The sequence below is a fragment of the Rousettus aegyptiacus genome, unplaced genomic scaffold (assembly GCF_014176215.1).
Source record: "Rousettus aegyptiacus isolate mRouAeg1 unplaced genomic scaffold, mRouAeg1.p scaffold_m13_p_2, whole genome shotgun sequence".
NCBI classification, from domain to species: Eukaryota; Metazoa; Chordata; class Mammalia; order Chiroptera; family Pteropodidae; genus Rousettus; species Rousettus aegyptiacus.
The window spans coordinates 74,545,526-74,570,052 of NW_023416295.1; the positions used below are offsets into that span (position 1 = coordinate 74,545,526).

A 24,527-nucleotide genomic window follows, 5' to 3' on the forward strand; every position below is an offset into this window, starting at 1 on the left:
AATGCTTCATACAGCCTTTGTACCATGCTCTGATTACTAAATATCCTTCTGAGCATTTTCTCCATTATTAAAATTCTTCATAAATATTCTGTGGCTGCACCAAATTTTTTAAATACTTCCTATTATTAGATATTTAGAGTGGATTTTCATGAGGTTTCATTTTTTAATATAAATAACATGTATCAAACATCTTTGGATTGATTTTGGAAAGATTTGCAATGCATATAAAATATTTTTCATGGTCTTATTATATATTATCAATATGCTTTGCCATAAAAAAAGTTTAAGCAATTTACCTTCACAAGAACTCTATCAAAGTATCTACGGCATGCAATCCTGCTGACGTTTTTTAAAATCTTTAAACATTACTGTAAAAAAAAAAATCTTTTTGTTTTTATCATCTTTGATTCTTAAAGAGGTTGACCATGTTTGTTATGTTTACTAATTTCAGTTTCCTCTTTTCTACTGAGATCTCAGTGTTACTTACCAGTGTTACATGTGGTCTCCTTATATAGTAGTCCACTCTCCTCCCCATTATCTTTGGTTTTGGTTACCTGAGGTCAACCACGGCATGAATATACTAAACAGAAAATTCCAGAAATAAACCATTCATAAGTTTTAAATTGCATGCCTTTCTGAGCAACAAGATAAAACCTCACACTGCCCTGCTTTGTCCAGACTGCCACAGGAATCATCCTTTGTCTAGCATATCCACACTGTATGCACTACCTGCCTCTTAGCCACTTAGTGGCCTTTTTGGTTATCAGACCGACCATGAGGATCACAGTGCTTGTGTTCAAGTAACCCTAATTTTAAAGTGTTCGAGTAACTTTAATTTTAAAGTGTTCAAGTAACCCTAATTTTAAAGTGCAAAAATAATAATGCTGGAAATTCAGATATGTCAAAGAGAAACCTTTGTAAGAGGCTCCTTTAAGTGAAAACATAAAAGTTCTACACTTAAGAAAAACATATTGTATGCTGAGGTTGCTAAGATCTACTGTAAGAATGAATCTTATATTCAATAAATTGTGAAGAAAAAAAATTCATGCTAGTTTTGCTGTCACCCTCAAACTGCAAAAGTTACAGCCGCAGTCATGGTAAGTGCTTAAATAAGATGGAAAAAGCATTAAATTTATGAGTGGAAGCCATGAACAGAAAATAAAAAAAAATATATGTATGTATGTGTATGTGTGTGTGTGTGTGTGTGTGTGTGTGTGTGTGTGTGTGTATAGAGATTGAGAGAGAGAGAGAGAGAGAGAGAGAGAAAGAGAGAAAGTAAGTATATGTTAGTTCAGTATTATCTGTGGTTTCAGGCATCAGTCAGGGGCCTTGGAATAAAATCACTGTGTGATATACTACTGTATATCAGTGTCTTCAACCTATTGTCTATCATGTCTGTCACCTGATGTCTCTTGCAAAACACCTGATATAAGAATTTCTTGTTGTGTTTTTAACACTAGTCCTGAAGAGCATAAATGTAATGATGTAAACCTAACAAACAGGAGAGACTGTGGCCTGAAAAACTGACCAAAAAAAGGTTTTAAAGAAATTGGTGAATCTTTCAAGGTCACTCAACTGGCCTACATCATGGTGACGAGAAGCTGTGAGGCAGGCTATTAAGTCTGATCATTAAAGATTCCAGGAATCTCCTGTGAGTGTCTCCAGGTCCCTGAGATGATCAAACTGCCTCTAGGCTTTAATGACTCCAAACAGTTTGCAGACAGCCTTTGCAGCAAGACCTGAATATCTAAGTTACTGCCACCCTCAGACTGGCCACGACTGACGTGATGACAGACGTTTCCCTCCATTCCGCCCATGTAACAGAGTTCAGTAACTTGCTCAGACTTTCATGTTTCTGAGAGCCTTAACTTTAGTATCCCTGAGGTATGACCTGAATGCCATCTATTCTTTTCTTATCCATCCATTCAAACCAATATTAAATATATATTATTTGCCAAGCAATGTGATGGGTGCTGAAGGTAAAATGGCAAGCAAAAATAAACAAAATCCCTCATCTCATGGATTCTTGTAAGAAAAAAAAACATTAACCACATAATCACACAAATAAAGGTGGCTGGAGCACAGTGTCCTGGCAAAGCATGGAAGACAAAGTTGGAGAATAGACTTGAGTGGACAATACAGAGCTTTGAAAAATAGCCACTGGCTATTCCAACCATATTTGGGCTTTGGAGAGGTCACTCTGGCTGCTAGATGGAGAAAAATTTAGGGGTGGGGAACAGTGTAACGTTTGGAGCCTATTGCTGTGGCCTGAGAGAAGCAACGAGAGTAGATTGTACTAGGGTAGATGTAAAGAAGGAGTTCATTTTCTATTTGCTTTCTTCTACTCATCTGCATTGTTGAACCAGGTCTCTCACACTATAACAGTATCACTGAGAAAGGAAGAAAAAGGGGAGGATAGGGACCTCATAAATAACATTTTGGCTTTCACCCGAAGTACAAAACCAAGCTAAAGTGTCGTTTTTCTGGAGTAAGTCTGGTGGTAAGAAGCCAGCTTCTCACTATATTAAACCAATGAATTCCCACTGTGTGCGGTATTTTCTGACACCAAATATTTCATTCCAACATCAACCAATTCTCTAATTCTTTGACTCCACTCTATGAGTCTCTTCCTCTGACTTATTTTAATATACTCTTTCCTTGTAATAAATATAACCATGAACATAGTAGCTCTTCATGAGTTCTGTGAGTCTTCCTAGCAAACTATAAAACCTGAGGATGGTTTTATAAACTCCTCTGTTATGGGTTGAATTATATTCCTTCAAAATTTATGTGTTGAAGTCTAACTCTCAGGACCTCAGAATGTGATCTTATTTGGGAATTGGCTCATTGCTGATATAATTAGTTAACATAAGATCATGCTAGAGTAGAATGGGCCCCTAATCCAATATGACTGATATCCTTATAAAAAGGGGAAATTTGGACATAGACACACATGCACAGGGAGAATATCATATGAAAATGAAGGCAGAGATTGAGGTGATGCTTCTTTAAGCCAAAATATCAAAGATTGTCAGCAAAACACTAGAAATGGGGATAGAGTCCTGAAACAGATTCTCTCTCACAACCCTCAAAAGAAAGCAACCCTCCCAACACCATGACCTTGGATTTCTAGCCTCCATAACTGAGACAATAAATTGTTGTTTGGGCCTCTCATGCCATTGTCCTTAGTGATAGCAGCCCTAGGGAACTGATAGAACCCCAAATTTGCCATTGGTGTCACACTTGGTCAGACTTGGCAGTCTGGAGGACTATACCCTTACTCTCACAATTTGGCTAGCTGCAGGGAGGTATCTAGGCTGGATACGGGAGGATATGTCAACATATGGGGAGATAGACAGTGAGTAAGTCATAGAAAAAATAGATCAAAGGCCCAAGGATGGTTAAAAAATTGTTATACTTGGGATACTAAAAGAGAGTGAGTTGGAAAGGTAGATTGGTGATTAGAGAGTGATCTAATAATCTCTATCTTGTAACAGAAATCTTTGGAGGTGATGTAATTATTGGTTAATACCAAGTCTAACGTAAGATCAGGGGAAAGGCAGCTGAAGTGGAGGACAACATCATGAGAGGTAAACAGATAAAGAAAACAGGAGGCTGAGATATTGACTATGATCATCTATGTATACAAATGCTAAAGTTCCCAATAATGATGACAGCAGTAGTATGGAAAAAGGGAGAGGCCAGTCACCAGAGTCTTTTATGAATAAGGGGGAATAACTCAGCTATCCATAAGTAAAATCTAGAAGGAAGGGTGTGGGGTAGCCACATCTGATGACACTGGCTTTGGTGGAACTTGAGCAATGATTGAAGGAAGAGTGAAAACGACTTGAGAGTATCGATGGGAGAGATCAAGGAAGATACCCACCCACCTCCAAGTCTTGTCACTTGGGAGTCTGACTTGCACAAATTATGTTTTTATTCAACTGAGCAAGCATGTACCCTGTAGATTAGGGATAATCAAAGTGATATTTTTTTAAAAGACCCTATTCCTCCTAAACATAAAGGTTATGTGGGGATCTCATACAGTCAAGACATGAAATAGAGAAATAATAACACTTTATACAGCTAGAAAATGAAAAGCCTTTGCTTTGAACTGTTCTCTGTGGCTCCAGATACAACACCTTTACAAACAGAAATAGCTGCTGCCCTTCCCTGGGAAGGATGACACTCCCCCATCTCATTGACATCAGGCTTTGGCCAAAAAGATGCGAGTGGAAGTAATGTGCATCACTCCCCAGCAGAAGTTTTAAGATCCAATGTGTGATAACCATGTTCCCTTTTCCCTCTGCCATAAGACAAGCAATGTTCCAGAGAGAGCGGCTCCATCAGTCTGAGTCCCAAAAGAAAAATATTTGGAGCAGAGACGCAGCCAACTGCAAATGACAGGCAGCATGAATGAAAAAATAAAATAAATGTTGCTTGCTGAAAACCACAGAGACTTTGAAGTCGTTTGTTGTTCCTGTATAGCCTAGCCTATCATAACTGAAGGAGCTAGGAATGTAGGCTTACTCGCAGCTTCGGGTTTGGGTACCTAGGTAGATGGAACTACCACTCACTAAGCTTCACTGAGCCGGCAAATGTGGAAGGGAAGAGGAGACGTTTTGCTCATAATGCTGTTTCTCTATCCAAACTGGGCTTCCTGGTAACCATTTCCAACTTTCCTGCACAGCTTAGACATTCTGTGAAGGAGCGTTATAGCACTAGCCCTCCACACTGGATGCAACCCCAAGGTTCTGCCCCTTAGATTCTACCCCGCTGTCATTCTCCCTCCAGCTTTACTCATGGCTGGGATGGGAGTGGGAAGTAGGGGCATCTGAATACAGACAAGGTCACAGGAAAACGTCTTATTGCTCTCCAGAGTAACTTTTACAATGTCCGCACAACAAAAAGGGACTTTCTAGTAGCTAGGCAACACAAAAAGAATATTTCCTTGCCCTGAAAAGAGTCATTTTAAGACGCGTATTGTTTAGGCTACAAGTTCTTGACAACTTTGCCTGTTTCTATTAGACTTTACTAGTTATTCCTGTCCAACGGCCATAAAAATAATATAAATGGAACAATGCCTCATTTCACCTAAAGTGGACTTTTTTGTCATTCAAATCTGAGCCCCAGTGTTACCTCCTCTGGAAGCTGCTCCTGCACATCATGTCCCACCCCATTCCGGTTCCATCCCAACCTCAGTGGAGTAAAGGGCTTCCTTGCCTCCTTAAATTTTTCCCGGCAATGTTTTTTTCGTATCCTTTATGCAAGAGTTGACTGAGATAATGACCCTGAAGGTAGAGCCCTTACACACTGTAACATCACCACCCCCCATCCTTCTCTGAGCACGAATGATAGCGATTGCTTCACTAAACATCTCCAGAAGACAAGAAGGAGGCACCTCGTAGTCACTAGCCTATTTGTTCGATATTTGCTCCTGTCAGCCTTCCTTTATTTTGTTTCTGTATCAAATGCCTGCTGGAGGAGTTGAACATCCAAGCCCAATGTGCAATTGCTAACAATGAGTTATTCCTCCCTCTTAGAAATGGAGCTACTAGGTGATGCTGCAGCAGGCCCAGGGAGGAACCCAGCTCTCACTCTGCTCATCAGAGCCTCCTCAGTTGTAAGCCCAAAATGAGCTCTGTTTAGACTCTTGCTATCACCGCCTGTTTTGCAGCAATGGTCCCCTAAGTGGACCCCAGTTTCCAGCATCACTTCCCAAAATGTTAATCCAATCATACCTCCGTCCTGCTTAAAATCTTTCAGTAGGTCCCCATGAGGGAGAAAATTAAGTGCCCACTCTTTAGCACTTATACAAAGTCTCTCACAGTCTCTCCTTGGACTACTCTTCTAGATTTTTCCTTCTGCATGCTACTCTTAGTGTATATACATTAGGTCTCTTCTACCTGGAAACTTTTTTGTGTCATTCAAATCTGAGCCCCGGTGTTACCTCCTCTGGAAGCTACTCCTGCATGTCACATCCCACCCCATCCCGGTTCCATCCCAACCTCAGTGGAGTAAAGGGCTTCCTTGTCTCATGAAACATTGACTGTGGTTCTATTATCACACCGCAGTTACGGTCTCACTATTTGCTTACTTGGTGTCATCTCTATCCTATTTTTGTATTTATAAGAAATGGAACTGTCTTACTCTGGCATCGGGCTTTGTTTCTGTTTATAAGCATTTATTGTGCTAAGTGGTAGGAATCAACAGTAAGAAAGGCCTGGGCCTTGTTCCAGAGGAACAGGCAGAACTGTGGGGCAAACAAGCAAATTCACAGTTATATATTTGTTATATAATAAAGCGATGTCACAAGTGGTCCGTACATCTTTCTTAGATGAAAAAGGTGAATGAACCAAACAACGGAGTTAGGAGGAATTATGATCTCATTATTGTCTTCATTTGTGGATTAATTATGGTTTAAGGAGAGGCATATGGATGGAAGCTGACAAAGGGTGAATTTGTGACGATTAATTTTATGTGTCAGCTTGACTGGGCCATAGGGATGCCCAGATATTTGGTCAAGTATTATTCTGGGTGTTTCTGTGAGAGTGTTTTTGGTTAAGGTTAACATTTAAATAGGTAGACTGGTTAAAGACTGTTTACCCTAATGTGGGATGGGTCCCACCCAATCAGTCGAAAGCCTCAATAGAACAAAAACGCTGATCACCCCCAAGTAAGAGAGAATTTTTTCCTGCTTGACAGCATTTGAACTGATATCTTCCTGACCTTGGACTCAAACTGAAACTTTGGCTCCTCCTGGGTTTCGAGCTGTTGGCCTTAAACTCGAACTACATACACCGTTGATCTCCTGCGGCTCCAGCTTGCCAGCTCACTCTGCAGATCTTGGGACTTGCCAGCCTCCATAAATGCATGAGCCAATTCCTTATTTTAAAAATATGTGTTTTATATATATAGTATATATATTTTTTGTTGGTTCTGTTTTTCTGGAGAACCATAATACATCCTATTACAGTGATTATGATAAAGATGATATTGCTTAATCAGAGCTTGAAATTTTGAGCCAGAGGGCCTGGGTGCAAATCTCAGCCCCACCCCTGATTAGCTCTGTGATCCTGGGCAAGTTATATAACGATTCTAAACCCTAATTTCCTCATTTGTAAAGTGGGAATAATAGTGGTGCTTACTTGATAGGGCAGCGAGGAGGATAAGATTAAATGAGTAAATACACAATGTGCATAAAACAATGATGAGCACACAGTTGGCATGCAATAAATATTTGTGGTTAGCGTTTTCAGTCATCAGCATCTATTGTTAGCTCAATAAAACGGCAGTCACTGTGCCATCTGCTTTATACACACTGGCTTGTTGAATTCTCACAACCCTACTGTAGAGGTTCTCGCGCTGTTCCCAGAGTACAGTTACAACAACCAGGACAGCACGGCCCACGGGTGTGGTGTGGCTTCTGGAATCTGACATACAATCCACCGGACTCTGGGCATGTTATTTAAACCTCAGATTCCTTATAATAGAATTCCTTATAATAGAATTTATTTTATAGAGTTGTTTCATAGAACACATGGGATATAAGAAGCTTCGCATCATAATGTGCACATATTAAGCACTGCACGAATGTGTTAGAGGATGATACTGTTATTCAGATATTAATAATAATTATTATGGTTAAGAGGCTGAGTCCCTAGTGATATTGGAACTGAGGCCTGAGCCCTGGTCTGGCTGACTCAAGCCCAAGTTTCTAACCTTCCTCTGTCCTTCCCCTTTGCCCAGCTTTGCTAACCTGAAAGCAGAAGCTGAGGATAGTGCTGCCCACCCTAAGCCCTCTTAGGGCCATAAGAGAGCAAATCAGAAAATTAACACTAACTGAACACATTAAACACTGCCTCTCCCCTTTCTACTCCTCTAATAAAGATACAACACTTTCTCCCCTTGGCCCTGTTTCATTTTCACAATTTTACTTCGCAAAGTTTGTATCAATGTATCAATGGTTCTTAACATGTTCTGATTATTTCTCCTTTGTGAAAATAAGATGGGGGAAAAAAATGCCAAAGATATCCTTCATTATGTTTGTATTGGATCCACCTAAATATTTAATTCCCCATATGAGAAAAATAAAGGCATTCCTGGGGCAGCCACTTCTTGGCAGGGACAACTCTTCGAATGTCATCTTCTCCTCAGAATTGCTGTCTTTGCCCTGGTGAAACTCTCTCTGGGAGTTCCCTGAAGGAGGAAGGGGTGAGTTGGGCTCTGTAGAAGACTCCAGGTGAATAAAGAAGGATGACATGTGCACCATGGAGACACCTGGCTCCCCATCCTTGCCCCTCAACAAGAGTTTTAAAAGTGCTTTTCACAGATTTGTTTTTAAGGACTGTTCTTACCCAGATATGCCCCTGACCTTACAGCTTCAGAATGCTAGCTTTGAGCTATTTTTATACTAGTGAGGAAGGGTTTTGGCTAAGGCACAAACTTGTCACCTTTGCAGGTCCTCTCAGTGACAGCAGGGACCTTGGTAAGATAGCAGCGGTGCAATCTGAACAGTCAACGGCAAGCTCCAGGATTCAGAAAATAGGGCTGCACCCTGGGCTCATTAGCACAGCACTCACCACCCAGAGCAGGAGCCACTACGGGTCATTTTGTGACACTCATCTCTCAGCCCTCCCCTACTCCTCATACCCCCCTTGCCTCATACCCACTTTTTATAAACCCTTCCCTGTATTTTTCCTTCCCCTAGGGCTGCCTAGGAGGCTCTCTCCTCAGTCTACAGTGGAGCCAGCCCAACTAAGCCTAGAAGACTAGAGAGTGGTCTTTGAACATAACTGGTTTTCGTTTTTGTTTTTTGTTAGCATACTCCCTAAAATACTTTTTTTTTACTTTTTAGATTGTCTCAAATTTTTAAGTTTAGATCTAGAATGTTTATCATGTATAATAGTGAAAAGACATGTGATTTCCAGATTGCATATTGTGTATGTGCTCTAAACACATTTTCATTAAAGCCTTGGAGCTGTAGATTTAGCCCATTTAATTTTCAGAAAATGTCTACCATATAACCTAATGGACAAAGTGGTCTTCACTGACAAACCAGTCAGCCAAAGCAAGTTGACATTTGGACAAAAAGTGTGGCTTCATTTTTAAATTTTTATGTAACATGATAGTAAGTGTCTCTGTGACAAATATCTCATTTCTAGATTCTATGTTTAAGACATAGATGAGTTATATCGATCAAGCAATGGGTAGGTGGATAAATAGCTGGAAGGGAGGGAGAAAGATGGGTGTCTAGCCATGATTCTGAAACCAGCTCCCTTCGATACTTCTTAGCTAAAGTCTCTTTCCTCAGGAGCTATACATTGCTAAGTTTGTCCTTATTTTTTAGTGCTTTAGAGATTTTTATGCCTGGAGAAAGGAACAACAGTAAAATTGGCTTAAAGATACAGTTTATTTTTAAAAAGTGGACAAGGGCAATTGTGAAGGGTTGGGGTAATTTCTCAGGCACACCAATTATAAGAAAGAGGCCATATGGAGACTGAGGACCTGGAAACTGATTCTCTTGCAGTCCACAGGCCCAAGTTCAAAGACCTATATCCTTCTGTCAGTCTGGAGCTCTGCATTACTACAATGGGCATGTAGCAGAAGCGACCTGTCCTCGACACAAAGAGGAAATGAATGTTCTGTTGTATTATACCACTGAGATTTAGAGAGGGTTTTTTTTTGTTTTTTAATCACAGAATAAGCTAACCTATCTTGACTAATACATATATAATAAAGCTAATGTTCAAATTGGGCCACTACCAGTACCTGTGTCTATATTTTAATTGATGTGAAACTTAGTAGTTAGAAGAGGAAGATTCAAGTCCCATCCTCCCCAAAACTTTCTATTTAGTCAAATCTTACCCAGCCCTTAGGGCCCACATTTCCCACAATTTGCCTTAATATCTCCCTTTGCCCTCTCATCTCAAAATGTTCTTTTTTTTCCTCTGAACCAGGCACCCGCTTTAAGATGTAACTCCAAGGCCTCCAGAAGCCAGGCAGGCAGCATAAATGGGTTATAGGGAAAACTAGAGAAAGCTTGGCTTGCCTAAAGGCATCCCAATTAAAATAACAAAAAAGAAAAACTGCACTATGCCAGGCAAATAACTATAGCTCTGGTCTGCTGGGTTGTGACCTTCATAAAATTCATAAGAAATTCATTTCTTCTACTGTTTTGAGATTTCACTCTGTCTTTATAAATAGCAATGAATAAAAAATGTTTGAATTTCATAAGTGGCTTAGTGCTTATCTCTCCAGCAAGAATATAAGCTCTCTGCAAGTAAGGATTAAGTTTGTCCCAACTCTATGGCCTTCATAGATTCTAACACAGTGCTTTCAGAAATATTTTTGATATCATCTGCTCTGAGGTCTTAGATGGGAATGAAGGTACATTAACAGATTATATTATAATTAACATAGCATAGTATTTGGTTGGTACGCTTTAGTCATCAGGTGCATGTCTCTTCCTCGGAATGCCAATGTCATGGTAAAGCAAAGCTCAGTGCCAACAATGCCTTTATCTTTCATAAGTGTCATTGCCCCATCTCTGAATGAATGAGGATGAAGGATGAGCCAGGTAGGCTGCAAAAACTGTTCTCTGGTTGATCTAAAACATTATTACAGCAATTTCTCTAGGAAATCCCGGGACTCCAGTTCACATGGCATAAGCTTCCATCTGGCTTTGGAGCAGATGACAACAGAAAATTCTTTAGAAATAAGAACCCACTAATAATCCTTATGAATTGACTCCAGTTTCTACTCCCTGCTAGATAGAGCAAACGAGCTGTTTGCCCTGTCCAGGATTTAGGAGTTAACCCATGTCTCAGCACTTTCACCAATTTCATTTACTTTGACCAACTAAATTCATTCATTTTAAGGTCTTAACAATTCCTGCTAGCATACAATACACTCATCCCTGCAAAACATTTTTTTTTTTTTCCAACATCAATCAAGACTGCCGACTGCCTCCAAAAACATCACAAGGGCACTTTCCTATTGGGGATATGCCTGCCCTCAATGAGATTTTTCCAGCATTTCTCCACAATTTTATTATTTCAAAAAGCTTTTTAATCTAGTAGAGAATAATAAAGTTCAATAGGAAAATTGCTTTGAACTTGGGGGAAAAGTGTTGCATAGTATTATTAGAAGCTCGAAGTGGGCTCCATTCAGAGAATGTCTAGTTGCCCCCTACTACCATATTCATTCTCATCTGTGAGCTAGAAATCCCTCTGCCTAACCCTGAGACACACACATTCTCATAGCAACTGAAGGCAGTACTGTCTTCACTATCACACCCTTTCTCTTTTAGTATGTAACACTTGACCAGGGCTTTGAATCCAGAGACCAGGTCTGGCTTACCAACCCAGATATAAAGTCAAGTCCCAGTCTGCCTGCTGATACCCTGTGCCTCTTGTTTTTCTGATTCAACCTTTGTTCCTGATCTCTTTTTTCCCAGAATCACTATCTGGGTCCAAGACGCCTCTTCACCAATCTCTGGCTTCAGTTACTGTTTGTAATGTCTGTTCCCTCCTTTCCTAACTTATCTTTCAGGACTTATTTTAGAATATACTGATTTACAGCATGAGTCAATCCCTCACTCCCAAGGTAGAAATACCCTTATTTCCTCCTAAGCCTCCCAGTATTTGCACATGCTATTCCTCCTCCCGAAGCCAGATCCACCTCCCCTGAAATGTGTGTTGTTGGAGATGGGAGATGGGGTATGTAAACCACAGCTCCCAAAAGTCTTCTTTGACCATGCCCTAAATGTGCAAAGATGCCCATTCTCTGTGCATCCAATGGATTCTTCAAGTCATTCCTTAAACCTATCACTGACTTTCCTTTAATTCGACTTCTTCTCTGCCATATTGTGAACTAACTGAGAACACTTGTCATTATTTATCTTTGTGTCCAAGGCCCTTCATAAAAAGGAAGGAGTATTTTTTAAAAGGGTTTTGCTTTTTCAAACTACTATATCATCTTCACAATGATTTCCCTTAAAATTTCACAAAATACTTTGAAAATCCACCTGAAACTAAACAATTAAAAGATAAAACACTTTAATAAAAAGGATAATTGTTGAATGACTACAATTAATTGCTTGTTTTTAACTAAAGATCGTTCTAGTCAGAAACTTTCTAATGCAGAACGTTATCTCTCCCCCAACTACCTTTTGAGGCAGAACAAAACACTGTCCCTAGGGCTAGGGACCTGACAGGCTGTGAATCCACACAAGATATTACCTTTGGGGATTCCAATTACTGATGGGAAATCATTTGCTCTTTAAAAGTTAGTAGCAGTAATACACCAAAATACTCATAAATCTTAAGAGTCTGGACACCCAGCAGCTTAACCACAGTGGATTTTAAGCGGTGGAGTCCAGGGAAAAGAAGAAAGATAAATCTGTTAGCTCTAAAAAGATTTCAACTTGTTCAAAGATAATCTAGCCTTATGATCCTTTTTGGAAACCATCATCTGTGGCCCTTCTGAAGTAAAAGTATCCCTGGAAAGCCATGGACTTGAACTGGACAACATAGTTAATAGAAATGGACTCTAATTTCAACCCAAGACCATGAAATACCTATTCCACAGTTTAGAGTAATGAGATTGAGTCACTTGTGGGCTGCCTTCAATTTGTGTTATGGCTGAGGTTTAGATGAATACAGTAGAAGTCTAAGGATTGAAGCAGCTCTTTCCATAACTGATAACCACACATCATATTATCTACAGATACACAGAAGACAATCCTACTGTTGTAGTGGATTTAATTCTATTCAAGAACCTGAATATATGTGATAGAGACAGAGGGGTACAGAGGTAGATAGGTGACAGTTCCTGCCACCAAGGAGATCACAGTCTAGTAGGTAAGACAAGCTATTAGTAACTAATAATAATAAATTAATAATAATTTAAATTTAGGATGTTTTCAGTTAGTAATAAATAAGGCACAGGATTTACTGGGAGAAGAAGATATGTCAGAAACAGAGAACGCTTTATAGGGGAGAAGAGACTTCGAGGAACAAACAGGAGTTTTCTAACTGAAGAGATGAGAGGGCATTTTAGTAGAGTGATATGTGCAAAGGCAGAGAGGCTTGAAACACTATAATGTGTTCCGTGAACTCCAAGAAGAAAGTTCAGGCTGCCTCATCTTTGAGGCACCCACATTGGAACATATAGAATGTATAAATTCCTGTTTGATCGTTCTGGGCTTCTGAGGGATGAGGAGAGGAGTTATCCATGAAATTAATAAAATTGTTTTTGGGTTGTTCCTAAAAAGTGTCTGAGAACTTCTTGTTGCTGTGCCCACTCTGCCAGCCCCTTGGATGAGTGACCATCACTGGGGAGAGGGCTCTAGCATCAAGTCAAACTAAGGAACAGTGTTGGAGAAGGGACACAGATTTCTGATCCCATTATAACAGGAGTAACAATTGGTCAGGTGATTCTTCAGAGATAAACCCCCAGAATGGGTATGAGCCACCCTTCCCAACAGGAATAGCTCTAGATCTTCCGAAACTATATGGCTTCTCTGTGAAGGTGAGCTATGTACACTGCACTGAAAGCTTTATTTAGACCATTTTCTTCAGCTGTTGCATTGTTGCTATAAAGATGTGTGCACTGTATATCACTTGGAGCACATAATCACAGAGCACTGCAATGCAAAGCAGAGAACAAACAGTTTACTATTATCTTCTCAGTGGCAGATAATGTGAGATTTGTATGCAATAGAAGAGCCTATAAGATGACCCTGTGATGGGGACTAAATCATACATACACATGTATATGTGTTCAAACACACCCACTACTAACTGTGGGGCACCTGCACACATATCCACATTTTCCACTAGATAGAATTATTATCAGCTTCACCAGATACTAAAGATTTTATACCTGAAACTGGCACCAGAAGAAAATCCCTATCCATCACCATCTCCCCTTTTCAAACAGACTTGTATTTAATAAATAAAATAGTAAAAATTGCTTCCACCAATTCAGGATTTAATATTGTGTACTCTGAATCACTTGATTCAGTTTTCAGCATTTTCTTATTATCTGTAATTCAGCCAAACATCTGGACAGTAAATATTTCCTTAGTAAAAATTATAAAATATGTGCTATATTTCTAATTAATTACCTCTTACTCTTGTTAGCAGTGAACTCAATTTCTACCTTACAAGGTTTTCCTAGAATTGGCTGGATTGTTACTACATCCCCGAATTGTACTTTCAAGGGAATTGGGTAGACAAGAAGGAACAATTACTCTAGTTTTCATGAAGTGGAAAATGGAAATGGAAAATCTCACCAAATAACAAGGAGTATTTCAAAAAAGAACAACAACAACCTTAGCCTTGCAAAATGGCCTTCTAAAATCATGCATATTTGTTTTCAGAAAACCTATTTGGTTGGAAAAATCAAGACCAACCTCCTGTGCCTCCCACTTCTATATTATTCTAGTTTCCCCTTTCTTCTACTCTACCCCACCTCAGAAGGCTGCATGAACACAAATATTTAAGATTATCATAAGCACACATTTTGACTTTTAAAAATGAACTTCAAGATAAAAGTGATACTGGAAAAATGGTAAATTTATTTTAAGTCATCTGTTTGATTCTAGTTGTACCAACCTGAATATTTTGGGGCCTCTAAGTTGTATTACACAAATATGCATAGGCCGTTTCTGAGATTTGTTGTCCATTTTTAGAGCCAATTGACAAGCAAGGCTGCTGACTGGGACTTGCTTATATAAACAAAGCAAACCAACCAATAAATGGCTAGACCAATCTAAGACACCTCTAAAAAGCCTCTAAAAGAAAAAAAATTAATAACAGCTTCCTCCAGCAGGTGCTGAAGCACCAGCCTGCTTCGTACATCTACTGAGGGCCCACATGGAACTCCGTGCGATTCTTACTCTGTCTTCCAATTTGGACTTTCATCAACTGGACGTGGATCTGTGACTCCTAAATTTCAGGTCCTTTTTTATTAACTCCCAAACTATGATCTTCTGACCCAGGAAAGACAATTAGATTTCATCCACATGCTAACTAAAGAACAGGATTAAGAGAAAGAAAAGTATGGTATAGAACTTCTGTCTCTGGCAAGAAGTGGGACTAGATACTCTGACAAAATATATAATGTATATATTTTGTTTGTATGTATGTATGTATGTATGTATGTATGTATGTATGTATATATGTATGAAACCCACTCAAAAAGTGCTGGGTGTTGGATAAATTACAACAAAATTAAAAACATTTCCAAGCTCACAGCAATGGAGCTTGGGCAAACTCCCAAGGGCAAAAAACAAATAAACAAGTAAATGAAAATCCAAACAACAACAAAGTAGGAGTGAATATAATCAAGGTAGTAAATAATTAAATGCTCTTACCAAGGATTCAACAATTTAGAATTGATGGCTGGCCATGCAAGAAACTGGAAATTAGGATTGACCAAATTTGAGCAAAACTTAATCTAGGGACCTGAGATGCCCTCCTGACCCCGATCCCCATCCCCCCACCATACATGCACACAAAAGACCAAGCCAGGAAAAAATGCTCTGCACACATACCCACATTTAGCAGCAAATGGTGATGATAAGGAGATCTGCCTGTCTCTGCCACAGCTCTGTGAGAAATATTAATGATAACCACACCATCTTCTCTGTGTACGGAACCGTGGATGTACTCCCACATGGGTGTAGATATTGACTTTATATTATCTTCATTGCCAGAAAAATTCAAACTGAGGAATTAAAGAAAACAAAGTTGGTAGTATCCCTTGGCTTTAGTTGAAAGCAAACACAAATCCTCTTTGTAAGAAAGCAGGGCAACCTCAGCTTCTCAAGAAACTCAGATTAAATTCAGCTAAATATGAATCCACAATAAAACAAAAAAAAAATCAAACATATAAGGAAACAAGCTATTGTGAGTAAGAATCAATAAGACAAGCAAATGAACAAACAAGCTTTATGATCTCCAAAGTACCATAACTTAGAATTATAGCATAAAAATATTAAAAACACTGTGTATAGAATTGTTTAAAGAAATAAAATAGGTTATACAAAATATGAGCAAGGACAAAAGAAATTACTAAAAACAGCCAAGAAGATTTGAAGAAAAACCTAATAAACTTTTTAAAATAATAAAATCAATAAAATTAAAAATAGGTGGGCTAAACACAGGGCTACACACAGATGAACAGAAATTTGTAAACCTGTTAGAATTATACTGAATGTGCCTAGAGAGACAAGGAGATGGCAAGTATGAAAGAGATGTTAAAAAACAGAGGTGGGAATGACAAGATCTAATGTGGGTGTCTAATCAGGGTCCATGAAAGAGAAAAGAGAGAATAAGACAGCATGAGATAAGAAAAGGGCAGACCAATCTCCTTCAGAAACATAGACTCAATACAGCTGAACAAAATATTTTAAACCGAATCTGGAAAAAGTTAAAAAAAAAATCTGACACCAAGATCAAATTGAGTATATCGCATAAATTTAACGTAACATTAGAAAGTATTCATCATATTAACTCAATAAAATTCATCACAATAATATAGCAAAAGAGAAATGATGTATGTCTTTGATAAGGAAAATTATTTGATTAAAATTCGCTATTTTTAATAAAAATCCTTTGAAACTGAGAAATAAAGGGAATTACCTTAATCTGATAAAAGATGCCTTTCCCAAAACAAAGCTATAGATCTAATAAAGTTAACTATATCGAAAACCTACAGTAACATTATTCTTCAGGTTGAAAATTTAGGAACATTCCCTTTAAAATAAGAACCAAGTCAAGATTGCTCTGTCACCATTTCTATTCCACATTGTGCTGAATGTCCTAGCCAGTTTAGTAAAACAAAAAATATATATATAATATATAGAATCAGAATGAAGGAAAAAATCTTCATTATTTGCAAATTTTATGATTTTCTTATAGACTATCCAAAAAATTCTTTAAAAAATTTTTGTAATGAATAAATGTATGGCATGGCAGAGTTACAGAGCACAAGATTATTATGTAAAAATTAATTATATTTCTATACACAAGCACCAAATAAAAGAGGATTTTTTAATATATAATTTGTCACAGCAACCAAAATATAACTTGGAATGAACTTAATAAAATTAGACAAAATTATAAAACTTTATAGAAAAGCATTAAAAAGACCTAAATAAATGGGAAAACTGTATCATAATCATAGATAAGAAGATTAAGTATCATAAATATATGAGTTCTTCCCACTGATTTAACAAAATTGTATTAAAATTCCAACAGATTTAGCATGTGTATACATCTATAAAGCTGATCCAAGCATTTTATACTGAAGATCAAGGCCCAAATAACCCATACAAGTATTAAATAGGGCATTGTTAATTTCTATAACAACTGAATTTCCTGTATTTCACTGGCTGGCTTATTTCTCAAATAACAGTTTAACTTAGGTGTACTTGCTATTCTTATCAGTCAGACCTCTTCCATGTCATCCTTTGGCTCCAAATTCCCTCATATTTAACTGGTACAGAAAGAAACTGCTTCCAAACTGCTTTATTTCAGCAGTGACACATCAATCGACCTGGAAACATCTAACTGCAGAGAAGTCTGGAAACAAAGTCTGGCGGTGTACCTAGGGAAAAGTGGAATTAGGGTTGGGGAACAGTTTAGCCACTCTGTGCCTCAACATTCATAAAGGTTAGGAAATTTCTCCTACTGGATTTCATGGCAATATAAACTTGTGTGTGTGTGTGTGTGTGTGTGTGTGTGTGTGTGTGTGTGTGTGTGTGAGAGAGAGAGAGAGAGAGAGAGAGAGAGAGAGAGAGAGAGAGAGAGATGTATATGAGAGAAAGAGGAACTGACCAATGAAATCTTCGAAATTTAGAAAGAGAACTGCAAATGCATGGAAACTTGATATATGATATGCGAGACATTTCAAATAAGTAAGGAAAGGATAATAAATAATCCCAGACATCTGGTTATAATACAGAAAAATTAGAATTGGATGCTACTTTACACTATATGCAAAAACAAGTTCAATATGAACCAATTAAATATGAAAAGCAAAACTGAAATAAAAGTTTTAGAAAATTATATGGAAGAATATTTTTTTTGTCTAAAGAGGAGTAAAAAATGTCTACACATAAACCAAAAGAAAGATATTGATAAATTTGACTATAATAAAGCTTTAAATTTCTATTTGCTAAGACACAATAGGAAGAAAAATAAATATAAGCCACAAACTAGAAGAAATTTGGTAACACATATATCCAAAAAATGTAAAAGAGCTCTTATACATCAAAAAGACAAACATGCTAATAGGAAAATGGGTAGAGTATAAGCTGGCATACCAATTCAAACCCACCAAATTGGCAGAAATATTAAAACCAAATAATACCAAGACTTGGCAAGAATGTGAATAAGAACTCATAGACTGTTGGTGAGAGTATAAATTGTATAGCAACTTTGAATAAAAGTTTATTGTATTTGCTGTTATTTGGATAACAGTTTAATGTAAAGTTGAAGAGGCATATATTCCACAACCCTGCAAATTTGACTCTAGGTTAACACCCTAGAGAATCTCTTATGCTTGTACCCCAAGGCACAAATACTAAATATTCAAATCATCACTGTTTATAATTGGGGAAAAAACCTGAAAATATCTAAATGTTCACTGACAAAAGATCAAATTAATAACATGTAATATATTCATCCTAAGGAATGCTTTAACACAGTAAAATTGGATGAAATATCCCCATGTGCATGACCATAAGATGAATTTTAGAAATATGTTTGGTGACAGAAGTTGAAAAACAATACACACGGAATTTCTGTGTGGTCTTCAGGAACTTATTTAATAGCTCTGAGTCTGTTTCTTCATTTGTAAAACAAATTACAGTACCCACTTCTAAGAGTTGTTGAAAGAATTCAAAGAAATGATATATTTAAAGAATCTAGTTGTTTTAGCCAGGAATTGTTTGCTTGAACATAGAAAAAAGTTACTCAGATTAAGGTAAAAAAGGGAATTTATTTTAAATATTGGTGATTTTACTTAATTCTAAAAGCTCAACGTTCATTTGGGACTCCCATGATACTAAAATCGACAACTGAAACACTTTCAGGAAACAAGGCAGTACTTCACAGAGTTCCTTTCTCTCGCAAGCTGCAAGGGCGCCCACCTCTGCTTTTCTTGGACTCTGGACTCACTCTTTATGTCTCTCCCCTCATGTGGAAGATACCCTCTCTATTATACCTCCCCCAAATATCTTCTGAGTTTAAGAATAAAGAATTAAGGGCTATCCATTTATAGTCACAAGTCCAAGTTCCCAGAATAAATTCAAATTGGGTCAGATGTCCATCCCTGATTCAGCCAGCTATGCCCGGAACACAAAGTACAAACATAGTCATTCTAGTATCCTTGTAGTACTGCTTAAGTGCTTGACAAATACATTTTACAGTTATTATTGTCCCAAGTACCAAGACAAATAGATTTTACCCTGTTTATCCTATAACACTGCCTCCTCATATCTATGATATTTATTTCCCAGAGATAATTACAGAAAACCCCATGGAAATGGGTTGTTTATCATGTTTTATAGTCTCACTGAATTTCAAGGAGGTACTCCTTAGGATGGAAACAGAAGACTGGGATTGTTCAAGTGAACTGCAAACCCAAGTTTATCCAAAGCCTCTTAAGCCATAAGACCCTTAGCAAATGCAATTATTAATAAGAGGTGGTTTTGTCTCACCAGGATCCCCAGAAGGAACAGATACTCAGTGAGGAGCTGTCAATACGGCATGTGTTCACGCTCTTTGTTGGCAGATTTTATTTGATAAACTGCTCATTTACAGGGGCATGCTGTGAAGAAAAATCTTTATAGATGCTATTGGGCTGCTTAGCAGGAGTGGATAAACTCAGCAGGGAAGAAACACAATGCAAGTTCAATGTTTTCGGGTCTCCCTCAAAACCATCAAACCTGTGATCATGTGCCACCTGTCCAGGACCACCACTCATTTGTTCCAGATATCAGCGTTAGAAAGTAGGATACCACTTTCAAGGCTTGCATGAAGGGTGTTTCCCCAAGACCAACTCAGAAGAAAAGCATCTTCACAGCCAGATGTAGGATGAATAAAAAGGGAACATGTTGTAGAAAGAGCAGAGATTATTGCATTCAAACAAATACAGGTTTAATAGACCTTAACTATGCCACTTACAAGCCGTGTGATATTGGACAAATTACTTAATCTCTTTGAGCTCTGGTTTCTTCATTTGTAAAATGGAGTGCAAAGAACTACTTGGATGAATAGTTACAAGGATTAAATGAATGGATGGATATCAAGCATCTGAGTCACCACAAACCAGCAAAAACAACTTACCTGTCTTTAGGAGACTAGGAGGTAACAAGAATAAGTGAAGAAGAGTAAATGGAAGGCAATAAAAAAAAGTGGTGAAAATTGTGGTGGACTGGCATTCAAACTGAGTTTTTAAAAATGGTTTTTGACAACAAAACCTCAATCTCTAAGTTTGTGATCTGTACCCTGGAATTCAAGAAATGCTAGTTTACCACCTTCTCTGTTCCCTTTTCTGTTCTATGCTGACAATGTGTTCTGTTTTTAAAATATATTACATTGATTCTTAATGGAGAGAGTTTTGAAAACCTATGTCATTTATGATGCTACTGGCAATTAGTGAGCAGAGAAATCAAGGGTGGTTTCTTGATTTTTCTATATGATAATGAACAATCCTCTCATTCATTAAGGTAAAATATTGCTTAAAATTGCCTGAACCTAGAACCTAATTCTGTTTCTTATAGAAACACAGGCACTTCTGCATCATTTTTGATATACACTGCATTTTCAGGAATACAACTATCAGAAGTCCTTTGGAACTTTATCAGAAGTCCTTTGCTATGAACTGAATGATGCCCCCCAAAACACTCCTATGTTGAAGTCCTAACCCACAATTGCTATTTGCTACCTCCAATCAGCAATTACCTGGCCTTTGGGAGGTAATTAGATTTAGATGAGTTCATGTGGGTGGGGTCCTCAGCCTAGGATTAATGCCCTTATAAGAAGAGACAAGAGAGAATACACTCTCTCAAAAGATACATCTGATAAAGGACTGTTAACCAAGATATGCAAAAACCTTAAACTCAACAATACAAAAACAGCCCAATTTAAAAATGGGCCAAAGATCTTAATGATACTTCATCAAAGAAGATATACAGATGTCAAATAAATATATGAAAAGATGCTTCACATCATATGTCACCAAGGAAATGCAGATTAAAACAAGATACCACTTTGCATCCATTGGAATGGCCAAAATCCAGAACACTGACAATACCAAATGCTGATGATGATGTGGAGTGACAGTAACTCTCATACATTGCTGGTGGGAATGTAAAATAGCCTAGCTACCATGGAATACAGTTTGACAGTTACAAAAGTAAACATACTCTTATTATATGATCCAGCAATCATGCTCCTTGGGAATTTGCCAAAAAGGGTTGAAATTTTATGTTCACACAACAACCTGCACATACTTGTTTACAGCAGCTTTATTTATAATTGCCAAAACTTGAGAGCAACCAAGATGTCCTTCACTAGATGAACGGATATATAAGTTGTGCTGCATCTAATGTAATCTATTCAACACTAAAATGAAATGAGCTATGGTGTCATGAAAAGACGTGGAGGAAACTTAAATGCTCATTATTCAGAAAAGAAGGCAGTCTGAAAAGGTGACATACTGTATGGTTCCCATTTTAAAGCAAAACTATGGAAACAGTAAAAAGATCAGTGGTTGCCAGGGGTGAAATTGGTGTGGGGAAGGCATGAATAAGCAGAGCACAGAAGATTTTAGCGCAGTGAAAATACTCCGTAAAGATTTATATGTGTCATTATACACTTGTTCAAACCTAAATACACTATTAAGAGTGAACCCTAATGTAAACTATGGACTTTGGGTGATAATGATGTGTCCATGTAGGTTCAACAATTGTAACAAGTGTACCATTGTAGTGGGGGATGTTAACAATGGGAGAGGCTGTGCGTGTGTAGTGTACAAAGTATATAAGAAATCTCTGTACCTCCCTCTCAACTATGCTATGAATTTACATTGCTCAAAAAAAAAGTATTTTTTTAAAATAATAATAATATGAATATGAATAAAAGCAATGCCAATTGGGTATCTGAGTTACCAAAAGAACACACCAATAGGATTTTGCATTCCATGCAATCCTTTGTAAAGGGGTAAGTACCTTACAACTTCATTATGTATTCTAATATAGTCCTGCTAAGCATTACATTTTGAACTACATATTTATTATAAATTACTTATCTCTTATATTTTTCTCTTTATTTCAGGTAAGGCATTCTATTGATTTTTTTATGAATATAAGTAGGTAGTTATATTATCTATGAAACGTTTTTGAGTGGTGAAAGAAACATTACAATAATTTTTCATAAAAAGCGAATGTTAGAATTGTTAAGGTGAGAAATTTCTGATGCAGATTTTGGCTTCAGAACCAATTCATAGAAATTACCTTCAATCCCAAATGGGTCACCCTCAAGCCCCACTGATAAACTCTTCTGCAAAACCATGAAAATAAAGGGAATCATTCATGCAATAATAATAAGAGATGAAACAAGAGTATTAAAAGAATATTGGATTCTATTGGAAAGAATCGCCAACGCAAAGAAATGCAGATAAGAATTGCGCCTCTCCCAACCAAGTGGCTGCAAGTCGTTAAGGTGAGGGATTTGTCAATTTTCTGCCTATTTGCTCCTTCACTGACTCTGTCCTACCACGTTAATGTTATTTTAATGTTGCTTTTACTCTATAAATTTTGCAGGGTAAAATTTTATTTAGTTATCACCTTTTAAACTAACTGCTATAATTAAAGAAAATCGTATATTTAATTAAAGAAATCTGCTTATTTGTGGAGAGTAGAGCAAAATCAGCCACCTGTGTAATGCCATGTTAAATGCAGAAGTTCCATGTAATGATTTCATAACATTTTGAAGCTGGGTTTTGAACACAAAGTAACATTTTGCAACAGCATAAGACTTTAGATTAAGGAAAAGCTGTTTCAAACACCTCTTTACAGGCATAAAATACTTAAGTGATGTAGCAAGTGAAAAAAAATTGATCAATCCAGCAGCTTTTTGGACTACAGAATCAGACAGCCTTGTTTGCTGGATTGATCTCACTTTTGGCTAGGTTGACCAATGCTTGGATAGATTTGCCAGTTTTGACGGCAGACTTTCTCCCAGCCCCCCACCCCCAATCATATCGCCAGATAAAAACCACAACTAAGAGTGAGGCCCAGGTGTTTCAATGCTTTTTCAGCCCACTTCAGAATGAGCTGGGTCTCTGTTAAAAATCTAGATTCTCGATCCTTCCACAGGCTGCATCTGACTTTCTGGAATGTGGCCCAGGAATCTGCATTTTATTACTTTCTTTATGCTTCCCAAATTCCTTAGAGAACTGCTAGAGTAATGACTTGCTGGGATCCCTGTTCCCAGGGAGATAGATAGATAGACACACAGACACACACACACACACACACACACACACACACACACACACACACACATATAATATATACATACACACACATTTATTTAAAAGTCTTTTTATGATTACATCAGTATAATGATAATTAACACTCTATGTTAAAACTTTTTTTCACTCTGAAAGTTCATTTTCTTCCTTCTGATTTTAAAAGAATTAACATTTCCATAGGTCCCTAAAAGCATTGTGGACTCCAGGCACTGTGTGTGCTGTGTCTCAAAGATATATCAGACCTCCCTGCCCAATATCCTTTTAAGTCCACACAATCAGGGGCTACTTTACCTCACCTGTAGTCAAATCTCCTAACAAGATGAGACCTACTCTGGTTTTGTGGGGGTGATTTAAGAAAATAAAAATGCAAGTGAACTGAGGGAGAGGGCATACTGAGAGTTATCAAAATCTCCTAGGAAGCTTTTGAAATATAATATTTATTCCTAACAACCTGTTTGAGGTGAAGGCGAGGAGATATATGGTTTGAAAAATGCCCCACTTGGTTGCTGCTCAAAAATCTCAGCATCAAGTATCTTGTTACTAAATTAAGTCCTATCCATATATTCATTACTAATTCTCTGCCAGGTGCTAAGTGCTTCACACACAACATCTCATTTGATCTTTCTAACAGTTATACCCCCACTTAAAATGTAGGGACACTGTGGCACAGAGAGGTCAAGTCTATTGCCCAGTCACCCAGCTAGGAAAAGGTAGAACAGAGATTTAAACTCGAATTTCTTTGAACACAGAGCATCCATTCTTACCCCTTGCTCTCTGCTGCCCTGAAGCTGTGTTCTGTTTCTCTCTCCCACTAACTAAATTTCCTCCTCTCTGCATCCTGCCTTGATGATCCAATATCAGCCCAAACCCCCGGGCCTGCCCTTCACTTCACCCTCTATCCACAAGCCCCCGTCTCCACACATTACCAGCTCCAAACTGCCTATCACCAGACTCCACTAACCTGTCAGCCA

At 37.9% G+C, this 24,527-nt stretch overlaps 1 protein-coding gene across 4 annotated transcripts in view; it reads right to left on the reverse strand.

The window, feature by feature from the left end:
- THSD7B (thrombospondin type 1 domain containing 7B) overlaps positions 1–24,527 on the reverse strand; it is a 1,079,084-nt gene that overhangs the window by 850,233 nt on the left and 204,324 nt on the right. For all 4 annotated transcript variants that reach the window (XM_036237409.1, XM_016145417.2, XM_016145415.2 and 1 more), the window contains 2 exons: positions 17,466–17,619; positions 15,567–15,735 (listed from right to left, as the gene is read on the reverse strand). The gene's annotated coding sequence lies outside the window, so the exon portion shown is untranslated. The remainder of the gene's footprint in view (positions 1–15,566; positions 15,736–17,465; positions 17,620–24,527) is intronic.